Raw genomic sequence first — 12,838 nt, 5'->3', positions numbered from 1 at the left:
ATGCTTTCCCTGGACTCCAGCTCTGTCTTCTCAACTCAGAGAGACCATTGGGCTCCACCTGGGTTCCCCCTCCCCATGCTGCATTCTGGAAACTCTCTCCAGGCAGCAAGCTGGGGCAACCATAAGGCTCACCTCATCTGTTTGCCCTCTCTCAAGGATCATTGTCCTGCCCTACCTGATATCCATGTTCAAAACCCATTGCTTCTATATTTTGTGTGATTATCTTTTCCAGGCAGGAGGGTAAATCTGATCCCTGTTAAGCCATTTTAGCTGAACTCGGCTAGGGGATTAAGCCTGATCCAAGCTAGCCAGTTGGGTTCTCACTCCTGGAACTGGGATTCTGCCATGTGGACACTGTGGACTAAGAATGCCGCCTGCCACATCAGTAAACAAAGGATGCCCGGCCATCAAGCCATCAGCCATCAGCTGCTGCAGTCACGCCCAAGGGTGCACCCTGAGGAGACTCAAGATGGAAAAAAACAGGATACAGGCCCTAGTTATTGGAGGTGCATATCAAAGGAATGATTTCACTGAGCCCAGAACTTTGCATCTTCCCATACATAGAAAAGCACTAAATTCATTAACTTGAGATGTCTGGTTTTCTTTAATTAACTGTAATCTTTTGATGTTCCGATTACCTGGTTTTTGTTGCAAAACTCTCTTATATCCTGGCTCCTCCCTTCCCTCTTCAGAGTAGTGCCTCGGAGTCATCTGAGAGTCCTGTCTCCTAGGCTTGACGTCCACAGAAAATCCACTGAATAAAACATAGCTCTCAACTTTTAGCTTGTACAACAGGAAGCCACAAGAAGCTAGTGTACAGGAAAGAGAAAAACGAAGCAAAGAGGAGCATCAAAGAAGGGTGGAAGGAGTGCTGATGGCTTTGCAATACTCATTCAAGTCCTTTCCTGAGACCCATGGCATTCCTACCATTGGGGTTTTTAAAATTATTTAAAGTCCTATTTTCTGGCTAAAGTGCCCTCAAGTTGGATTCTACTACCTGCAACCAAACAGCATGTCTTCAGCCAAAGTTGAGGGAAGAGGAGGGCAGTTGAAAAGAAAAAACTGAAGCTCTTTAAATAATGGAACAGGTTCCCTTGGAAAGGGGAGCAATTGGCAGCATAAGTGGACTTTTCTTCTTCTTGTGCGAGAGGAAAATACATTTTGAGAGGAGGAATTTTGAGGAGATCATTGTTTTTCTGAACAATGATCTTGTCTCAATAAAACGTACAGAAATCTTACTGGAGCGTGAAACAACAAGGTGGAATTTGAGTGCTTGAGAGAAGGGGAAAAAAAAGATTGAGAGTAAACACTGGGAAGCATCCTGGAGGACAGGCAGAGTGGGACAAAAGGATTGGGTGCGTCGTTGAGGGCCCAGTTAATGGTTAGAAATCATAGCTTCCTGGTAGAACTACCCTGTTGGTTCATGTGATTTTCTCCAACAATGAATGTTCAATAGCCCAGGAACAGGAGCAGAGAAATGGGCAGCAGGTTTGGTCAGGACGGTTCTCTAACCCATTAATGCCTCTGCAATCACAGCAGGGCCTTAGCCTTTTCCAAGCCCCTGAAACATACAGAAACACACAGCGGAAGGCATGCCCACAGCTGCTAGTCTCTACCAAGCTTAGAGCACTTGAGGCCTCTGAGATTCAAGCAAACAAAGGAGCATTTTAAAGGCTGAGGCTCAAGGACAGTGTTAAGACTGTGACTTTCAACAAGACCAGTTCAGAAATACATATCCCTTGCTTGACTTGCCTGCTGTGTGATCCCATGTGAACCGGTCCCCGGCTCTCTGCCTCCAGGCGGGGGGCGGGCGGGTGGTATAGCTCTGTCAGGGAGTGGGAGTAGGACTGGCCCAGCACCAAAAGGTAGACATACGGACTTCCCTGGTGGTCCAGTGGGGAAGACTCCGCGCTCCCAATGCAGGGGGCCTGGGTTCGCTCCCTGGTCGGGGAACTAAACCCCACATGCTGCAACTAAGAGTCCGCATGCTGCAAGTAAGACCCAGTGCAGCCAAAAACAAATAATAAAATAAATATATAAATTAAAAAGGTAGCCATACATTACATCTTTTATTTTCTTATATCTCACTGCTTCTCGACCAAGGTGGTACTCCCCTTGAGAGAGTCTTTAGGACATATTCTGAAAATAAGGAGACATTTTTGGTTGTCATCATGACTGTGAACCCTACTGGCAATGAGGGATGTGGGTCAGTGATGCTAGACATCCTGACAATCTGCAGATGTACAGAGAAATGAAGAACTGGCTGTGACTTTCAAATGTTCCACAGGACGTTCATGGAGATGAAAAACCTATTGATAATTATCTGTACCTAGCTCCTGTTCCCGTGTGTCAAATAAATACCACGTATTTCTTGAATTTTCCAGGAATGTAACTACCATGTAAACTGAAGGAAGATTGTTGTTTGTTTCATTGGGAACTTTACCAAGTGTTTTTCACTCTTTCAGAAAATCACGTACCAACAGTAATGTTGCTCGAAATTTTGTATTTGAGTTGCCAATAACGTGTGCTGTCTGTGTCAGCCCACATTTGTACTGTCACTTAGAGCCACTGCATGCCCAGTATGGGTATAAACATTACGTCTTTTGGTATAACTGTGCTTGAGCATTTACAAGTGCAAATATGTATTTTATTGTAAATTACATTCCATTTATTTCTTCTTTACATTATAATAAAGGCATTACATATAATGAGTAAGCTAGTTTGCTAGGGTCGCCATAATTAAGTACCACGGACTGAGAGGTTGAAATAACAGAGAAGTAATTTTCTCACAGTTGTGGAGGCTAGAACTCTGAGGTCAAGGTGTCTGCAGGGCTGTTTTCTTCTGAGGGCTGTGAGGGATGAACCTGTGACTGTGTCTTCACATTGTCTTCCCTCCCTATGTATCTGGCTTCCCTCCTGAAGAAGCTATGGAGGGTAGAAGCAGTAGTCAAACTTAGAATTCACAATCTGACGTAGAAGAAAGTGTCAGATTTCATCCAAAACCTGAACATACCTGGTGAACATTCTGACCCATGAATAAGCTAAAAGGGCTAGTGGCTGATGGTCCTGTGGACGTGGCTGATTTACATCCTTCTCCTTTGGGATGAGAATCACCAGGTCAAGATACTCAAAGAGTTTGTGCCCCTAACATGAAGAATATGACTGAACTAGTGCAGAGTTGGGAGACCCAGCTAATCACTGTGAAGACAAATAGCACTTCATCAGGAGGTCAGGTTTGCTGTCACCATCAAATGATACAAATGTTCCATCACGAGCGTGTCACACCACGTAACATGCAGGACCTGAGCTGAGAGAAGATTCTTTCCCAGCATTTAGGGGCCTCCATCTTCCTTTGGTCCCTGGGATGGGGCTGAAATGAGACAAGCTTACTGTACCATAACAGAGCCCAGTGACTTGTTCCTGACCCTCCTCTTTCCCTGGAATTCTCAGGATGTGGAGACAAGGAAAAGCGTCTCTGCCTCATTTGAGGAGGTGGTTTGATTAGAGTTACATTTCTCATTATGTTATTTTCTAATTTTTAAGGATTTTCTCTTACTGCAGTAACCTAAACTTAATCATTATTAACCTACTTAATAGTCACTGTTTAAACTGCCCTCCCCCGCTCCAAGAAAAAGAAAGAGGTTCTCATTCATTTAGCATTTACTATGACTGAGGAACCTTTGTAAAGAGTTATTCCTCCTTCCCCCTTCTCCAGCATTAAAGTGGAACTTGTGATTTATATGAGAGAGGCACTGTCAAGCCTGTTAAGGCTGGTGAGAATGAGTGGTTCAGGGGCAGGTAGGTTCCAGAGAGTGGCAGAAGTAGGGTAGCCTCATGCATCTACATCGTTAGTTTTGGTTCATGGAACCTGTATGTAGTTCCCAATGATAAAATTGATAGTCAGTCTACCAAGGCTCTGTTTGATTTGTATGGCTGGAGAAACTAGTCTCAACCAGTATTCACTCAAAGATTCTGCCTCTCTCTCTCTGGCAGATTATGTAAATTTGAGCGTCAAGGACTGGGGATTGGCTCTGCTGGTCTGAAAATGTGGTACCTCGGGGAGGGATGCTACTACTAGGAGAGATGATCATGTTTCTACACACTGGGACCTGAGACTGCCTCTCGGCCATCTCAGATCCTTCATGCCTCCTGGGGAATATTCTTTCCTTGTTTTCCTCCTAGAATTAAGCGTTCATGTTCTTAACTTTGGTTGTAATTTCGAGTGCTGCTACCTGTATTCAGATGCCTGTGGGAATCTCACAGGTCAAGCCTAAGCCGTGTCACTGCACCAGTACTGGCTATGGCAACAGCAGTGACAGCAACAGCTTTGTGGAGGTGTCATAGGTGTCCTCACTGGAAGCAGAGGGCGATTGTTGCAGCATAGGTGGCCTTAGACGGCTCCATGGCTTTCAGGGGCAGTAAAGATCTCTGAGTTGATAAAGGTTAAAGAGGGCTTATTGGTTTGCAAAAATTAGCTGCCCCTCTGAATGCACCTATAAATAAATGCAGGTAATTTGGGAGATGGAAAGTGACCTGAAGTACTGAAATAGTGGGTGGAGCTGAAGCAAAGAAATACTGTTAATTACTATTTATATGACATCATTTTACTCCCAGAATGGTTCAGTCTGGGGAAATTACAGGCTGAGTAATTTTCAAGCCTGGAACACTTTTAGTGATTACCAAGTTGGAGAGGGAAAAGATAACATTTTTACCATACTTATACAAGATTTTCTAGTAGGAGAATTATCTAGAAAATTTATCCAGAATCATAAGTTCTATGATTGATTTACTTTACCAAATTTTGAAAATTTGACCACTTCCTCCCATATTTTACCAGGAGAAAAAAAATCTAAGAATGCTTAGTTTTTTAATGTAGAAAAAAACCAAATGTTTAAGCATGTACTATGTCACTCGTGTTAGTTATGTTATGGAAATATTATGTTATATAACTATAACTGACAAGAATTTACAACATTCTGGTAAAGAATCATTTTTAAAAATCAAATGAAATCGGATGCAAACACCAGTCTAACAGGTAGAAAATTTAATCTCAGTTATATTTTGGGAGGCCTTTCCCTCTTCTCTTGGTGGTACAAATGTCCTGGAGAGATTGTGCAATTCCAAACAATTTTGGGGGACCAAAAGTGGGCTGGTGGGAACAGTCTGCTCCAGGTGCAGGCCATAAGGGGGTGCATTTTTATGGGTAATAAAGAATAATAATGCTGATTAAAAGGTTTCTCTGCTTTTTATTATCACCATGCAGCAGCAATTTCAAACACTCAGGGATAGATACTCCTTCATGAGAAAAGAATCTTTGTGTGCACGAATTCTAAACAGTTGCTGTGAACACTGTTGAGTTCTAATAATATACATTAAGCTACACATTAGCACCTTTATTACTTATTCTTTAAAAGATATTTCATTCTACATGGACTTCAATTAGAAGAAGTTTTAGTATTTCAGTTTTTCCCTGGCCCCTACCCCCATTTCTGCCATAGACCCAGCAGTCATACATGTTTGCTTAGTGATACATTCCTAAATGTTAGGAATCACTTGAGTGAATCCCTGTGGTGCTACGTATTCCTGCATTTAAACAGTAGATTCAATTCAAAAAAAGCAAAGATAGCACATTGATTATGCAGATGAAGATATAAAACTTCAGATACTCCAATACTATATGGCAACTTGGAATTTTTGTGTTTAAATTTTACAACAGTGAATCAGAGTGTGTGTGGTCAGGCCACTCAAGGTAGCCGTTCTCCTGCTCTCTGTACACTGCCTGCTCGACCAATGCCTGCTTCACCTACAACCTACTCACAAGACTGACCTTCCTACATACTTGCGCAATGTCCCAGGTGGTGATTATTGTGATCAAAGGGGGCAGTGAGGGGCGTGCCCCTCTGCTGGTTTCCCTGGTAACTGATGAGCCCACCTGACATCAATTCCCCGTATTACTGGCAATCTCCTCTTCCCCCGCTGGGAGTGAAGACTGCCGCCGTGTCCTGCTTGTCATCTGCCGCCATCTGCCCTCACACGGTGGGGTGTCGTTCCAGGACCTCGCTTCAGACGTGGAAGCGCCCTCATCCTTAAACCATGGATGTGTCTGTTGCTGACTCCGGGCTCTTTCTTTGGTCTTGAAGCTGGGCAAGTACAGGCCTTGTAGGCTTTCGGGGGACAGCCCAACAAAGCACAAACCGTGATGCGTAATCCTTTTGCTTGGTTAGTGCCTTTTAGTTCCTACATGAAATATCCTATTGCCTTTGTATAATAACTCTTAAATTGAAATTCTATATTTTAAACCGTTAACTGTTTTAAAACTAAGGAATTGAGTCAAGAGAATAATTATTATGTGATTAATTCTTTAAAAAAATTGCCTTATGGAGGTAAAGATGTTAAAAAAATGATCAGCTCCTAGTGTCAAGTGTGCTAGCTATAATACTGCTCTGGTGTTTCATCCATTATAGATGCCACTGCTCTTGACAGTAGGGTCTGTTTAGAGGTGACAGGTCTGCCCCACACAGTCACTGGTACTTTCTGTGGTTCCTTGGCATTCATGCTCTGCTTATCAATAAAATAGCCACTTTCTGCCTCGCTGTGGGCAACGTGGGAATCATTGGTAACTGCCATCCCCTCCTTATTTTAGTGTCGGGTCAGGCCATTCCCCTTCCTCTTAAACCTTAGTACCACACCCTTCCTGGATAATTCTGCTTTTTGCTTAGGTTTTTTGAGGGAAAAAAATGCTCATAGCACAGTCCTGGCGCAGAGAAAGCTCAACTTTCCTTTTGTTGTTTGTGTATCATTAGAAGAAGATGAGTCAGGATAGAAATAGGGAATTTGGAGTAACATATCTCATTGTTTTGTCTTGAGACTGTAGAAACATGAAACACAGTTAATTTTTCTCTTGGGTTATCCTGCCACATTGGTCAAGATTACTGTGGAGTTGTATTCAAACAGCAATTCTTGTGAGTACTATCAATATAGAGAATAAAAAAGATTGCATTTGTAGTACTCTTTTATCACACAAGCTTAGAGATATTGCATTCCACTTGAGTCGCCGAGTTTGGTAATTACAATTTGGCTTCGTTCTGTGGGCTATGGCAGTGTTCATCACTGATTATATCATTGTCCTGTGGTCTTATCAGTATAGCATGTTATTGTGTTATAATCTGGGTGATGGTGTTTCTCTGAAGATGACAAAATAAGCACATTTTTGTAAGATAGAATTCATTGATTAAGCCATGCAGTATTAACTGAACATCCAATTGTGCATAATGTTATGCAAGGTGCTTAACTCACCGTACAGAATGTTGGAGGTTCTGTTTCAGGATGCTGTCTTCTCCTCAACACTGCTCTCTGTTTGCCTTTGGAACACAGTGGCTATTCAAACTAGAAGGTTACTTTTTCTCATGTGCGTGTAAAAAACAAGTTACTAATCCTCAGAAGGTATCCATGGAGATTCTCTTAGGTCTGCTGCACTCAGCAAGAGAAGAAAAACTTTCTTTAACGGTAGGACTAGGAGCCCTGGGTGGATGCCCCAAACAGGCCAGGCACATCCTTAGTCTCTGACTCCAGCTTGTGGCAAATTAATCATCACAACCAAATTCCTCTCCTTACTGTCTATAGCACCCACTCATGAACCACTGTCTGGTTTTCTCTGCAGCCTCTGTGTGATCTCCTGTTCAACACATAATAAGCTCTCATGAAACATTAGTTCCCTTCCTCTGCCTTTCCTTTTCCCCCCTCGTTGAGTGAATGGATGAACAATGAATTAATTCTTCTCTGCTGCCAGCCAGTTTTCTGTGTTCCATGGCCACATGGCAGAACATGCCTACACAGAGTCCCTAAATTTTTGTATTTTGTGTTCAGGTGTACTGAGAGAACCTCACTTCTGCCGATCTTAAAATCAAATTCCTGGGAAGGTAAAAGTTCCATCCTTTGTCTAATCTATGTTGTTCAGATAGAGTCATTGAATACCCTGGTGGCCCCCGGCTGCAGTGACATGGCTGTGGATAGGGGTGAGGAGTAGGGAACAGTTTCTCCCAAGAAGGTTCCGGGCAGAAGTCACGACAGTTTTTACCACTCCTTACATCTCTCTTGTTCATAACCTTGGTCCAGTCCCAGGTTTCCCCTGTCCTAGATTTGATATAGCAAGTCCCCCTGTGACCATCTTGAGCCCTGTTAGTTGGCCATCTCTCTACTCTACCAATGACACTGGCTGCTCAGGCAGGAGGTTCCCAACGGTGACTTTTCCACCTCCTCTTCTCCACCAGCTAGGCTCACCCACCACAGCTTCTGTAGTAATAACTGAGGTCAGTTTGCTTCTAGCCCTTCCACTCCTAGTGCAGCTCCGTTAACTCTCTGTATTCCACCAGTGCCCTTCTGATTCCGCCTTCTCTTATAAGAAACTAGTGAAGTTTCCTTTTCCACAGCTGGAGTGCAGAGGCCTGATCCTGAAACTGCTAGTTAAAACCTAAATTCCATTTCTTCACAGAGATAGTTTTTGTCAGAGTTGAAGTACCATACCTCTGGTGCATTTTGTAGCGAATAGGCTTTTTACAGGCTGACATGAGAGCCCGACTACAATTTATAACGTCGACTCTGAAATGATTGTTCCTGTAGACTCAATTATTGTCTTAGAAGTAGACTTTTCTGGGGAACGAAACCCATTTGTAAATTAGAAACCCTCTGATACTTCATATATAGTCTGGACCATGTGCTCTAGCCTATGCCAGAGCACCAGTGTGCATGGGCCTCCATGTTCAGAATGCAGGTTCAAAAAAAGGACATCAAAGCAAGACATAAAAGGATAGTAACATCATACTTCAGGATTTATCAAAGAGGCATGGACACTGGAGTTTGGAGTACATGTGGAAAGGATTGCAGTTGGAAGGAGAAGTGAGGGCTGGCGTATTAGACCCTTCTAGTCAGGCATGGCAAAAACTGGGGTGGGACTCAGGACAGGGCTGAGAAATGGTCACTGTCAGTCACAGACCAGGGAGAATCTAGGAAGGGCACCCAGGATGGTGAAGCCAGGGCAAGGATGATAGCTGGAAAGTACATTTGCTATTATCAAGGCATCTGTCCCAGGTTGGGGTTAAGGTTGGGGACTCTAAGCAGGATCTCGAGAATGAAACAGGATCTCCAACTGGGGACAATGAGAAGCTTGGTCCTCAGAACTAAAATAAATCAGGAGGGGAAAGGAGAATGTACTGGGGAGAAGAGATGCTTCTACACCAAATGTAGCCCCCTTATCAGAATGTGGCATCAGGGCAGGGAATGGTGATGAGCTGCAAATGTGGGCCCCAGAGAGAAGCCCAGATGCTAGTGCTGAATCTCCATATTTTGGGCCCACCCTGCCCCTGCACATTAAATGGGTTCCCTGAGGAAAAGGAATGACTGGCAGGTCTTCTTTATTCCTCATACACTGCTAAGACCCAAGTACAAGGCTTCCTGCTTTCCTTTCCATTGCCTAGCAACACCACCTCCTTGATTGCCAGAGTTGTCGTAGTTTTTCTGTACCTGTCTACTCTGTATGTAGGTACATGGGGCCTACAAGGAAGAAGGCAAAGTCCTAGTTGTTCAACCAAGTACAAGTTCACTTGCAAGTATAAGAAAGTTCACTCTCAGTACAAGCTCAGAGTAGGGGGATCAACAAGACTGATTTCATGCTGAACCCAAAAATGGACCAGGAGAGAGAGGGAGATGGGAAGATGGACATTCTAAGGATTCTGTAAATCCCAGAATTATTAGAGACAGAGAGACAGACAAAGAGAGTAAAAAATAAAGTGTCACATAAAGTTATTTTAAATATTAGAGGATATGTTTTATTTATTTTTGCTTTTTAAAATGTAGTATATTTTATTTTATTTACTTTTGGCTGCATTGGGCCTTCGCTGCTGCGCACGGGCTGTCTCTAGTTGCGGCGAGCGGGGGCTTCCCTTTTTGCAGAGCGCAGGCTCTAGGGCGTGCGGGCTTCAATATTGTGGCACATGGGCTCAGAAGTTGTGGCACACGGGCTTAGTTGCTCCAAGGCATGTGGGATCTTCCTGGACCAGGGATCAAACCCATGGCCCCCTGCATTGGCAGGCGGATTCTTTACTTCTTAGGGAAGTCCTAGAGGATATGTTTTAAATGTATATTAAAACAAAATTTCTTCATCAATCATTCTCTTTCTAGTATAGAAATTATTTAATTCTGTCAAACACAAAGAAAAGCATGTGGCTTGCCATTCAAAAAGCCTAAAACTCCCCAGATAAAAATGGTCATAGATGTTTCTCAATCATTGCAGTCATTAAAGGCCAACATTTAAAACTGTTGGGAAATTGTTCTCTGTAAGGTAGAAGGAAGATGCATCAAGTCATCCATCATATGACATAATGCCTCAGACAGTTTCAGAAAGTCAAGGGTAGACATCTGCAGGTTCTATTCCCACCTGAAAGCGTATCAGATGGATAGCCTCTACCTTCAGTGTTCAAGTGGGGGTCTGGAGGCACCACGCTTAGGAGAAGGGTACAGTGTTCAAAGAGTCCATGTGTCTGTGCAGTACATATTCATCCACCAAAGGCTGTTGGAAAATACACTTGTATATTTTTTCTTCTTTTAAGTCAGGGATGCTGAATCTTCTTTTATTATTAAGTATGGCTAACACTCCCACCCGAATCAACATTCTCATGCCAGTAAAAAACGTACGTAGTTCTTTTGGTCTTTGTGAGTGTTTGAAATATCATTGTTTTGTTTGCACAGACGAAGTTTTACCATTTCACTCGTCACTTATGTATTCAATGAGGTATATCTAAAAAGAGAAATCTTTCTGGTATGGTTAGTGCTGATAAAAGTTGGAGCAGAGAAGAGGGGACAGGAGAGGAGAAGGAGGTTAAGGAATGCAAAAAAGGTGGAAGAGGGTGAGGACCTAGGACTGAAAGGCTCAGCAGGAACCTGACTCTCACATCCCCCAGTCAATCAGGGTCGCAGATATATGTCTGAGAAAATTATTGTTATTACCACCCCTTGAAGTTTTTATTTCCTTCTTGCAGTAGAAATTATTGCCTGGCTTCTTTTTTAAACTTCAAAGTTTATTTTCTCAAGGAATTACTAAGATTTTTCCTCCCTGAGGGATCATCTAAGGAAGTAACCAGTTTACTTTAAAATATTAGAAGAGTTGACCAATTTATGTAGCTATCAGCTCAAAAGTCCTTGCTCTTCTTTCTCCAAAAACTGTAATTCAGAAAACAAACCAAGCAATGCCAACTAAAATACTGTGTCTGGGTTTTCTCTTTTAAATTATTTTTTATTCTTTATCAAAGTAATATCTATGGGTAGTTCAAACCTCAAGTAGTACTAAAAGGCTTATAATGGACAACAGTAGTTCTTTATCTGGTTTTCCTTCTACCAGCCTTTACCTCCTATCCTCACTCAATCCCACTTCCTGGAGGCAGTCACTTACAATTGGCTTAGCTGGTAATTTTGATACTGTTGGATACTTTTCTCCATATTTTAAAATAATATATTAGCTATTTATCAATTTATCCATTTTAGACATTATCTATTGATTTACTTTATGGTGTAGATGATTTAGCATTTTTAAAATACATTCCTCCCCTCCTCCTTCCCCTTCCAATATAGTTATATCACCTTGTTTAGTCTGCCTTTACATTGTAATAATAATATTATGTATAATTATAATTAATAATAATTACTATAATTATTCACTACTGAGGCAAATCATCTAATATGATTATGCTTCTTGTACAATGCTTTGTTCTCCTTGAAGCTCTTTTGTCCCTCATTGTACGTGTCTCTTCCGTTTTTCTCCAAGAGTCAGGTTTGTGTGTGTGTGTGTGTGTGTGCGTGTGTGTGTGTGTGTCTTTCATATTAGAATTACTCATTAAATGTTTGGTGATCCCAATCCCACCCGTCTAGGTGGGATAGGGAGGGTGGGAGGGAGACCCAAGAGGGAGGAGTTATGGCGATATATGTATATGTACAGCTGATTCACTTTGTTATACAGCAGAAACTAACACACCATTGTAAAGCAATTATACTCCAATAAAGATGTTAAAAAAAATGTTTGGTGATCTTTGACTCTGTTCATACTGAAATGTGAAGTTACTAAAAATCTGAATTGAAGTTCTGGGGGTTGTGTGGGTTTGCCAGATTTGTACTGGGAAAACACTAAACATCATTTGTGGAAGTCTTTTTCTTTTCGTAGGGCATTCAGTTTTTCTGGAAAAGAATCCATGAATTTCTTGTGTGTGGGGTGGGGTGTGCATGTGTGTGTGTGTGTGTGTGTGTGTGTGTGTGTGAGCGTGTGTTTGTACGTGTGCCCACGTGCTATCCTTGTTGCTGGTATTCAGGGCTGTGAACTGGGTGAAGGAGGCTACATATTCCACCATTTAGTGTGCAGATGGTCACTTGCCCTGTTTTTAAGACCCGTGCCACTCCTCCATTGGGGGGGCGGGTACCTGAGTCCTGTGTCAACCTGTGTCAGCCTGTCCCATACCTCTTCCTTCAGTGAGTGCTGTGTGGTCTTAGGTGAGAGTGTTTCCTACACTTCTGGTTGGTAGCCCCTCTGCAGACCCTGGACCATAGCTTCCTCAGCTTCTTCTCCAGTCCTCCACGCAATTTCCATTGAAATGACCATGTTTCATGGGGAATCCTACATAAATAATTCATCATGAATGAAAAACACAATCCAAAGCCATTACAGTATACACTTTAAATGGTGAATTGTATAGTATATGAACCATTCTATAGCACAATAAAGCTGTAAAAAAATAAATAATCCTTACATCAAAAAATGGTGGAAAACAAGTGAGCATTACTTTTCTAATGAAATAAA

The sequence above is a fragment of the Kogia breviceps genome, chromosome 4, assembly GCF_026419965.1.
Source record: "Kogia breviceps isolate mKogBre1 chromosome 4, mKogBre1 haplotype 1, whole genome shotgun sequence".
NCBI lineage: Eukaryota > Metazoa > Chordata > Mammalia > Artiodactyla > Physeteridae > Kogia > Kogia breviceps.
This window is presented reverse-complemented; position numbering follows the sequence as displayed.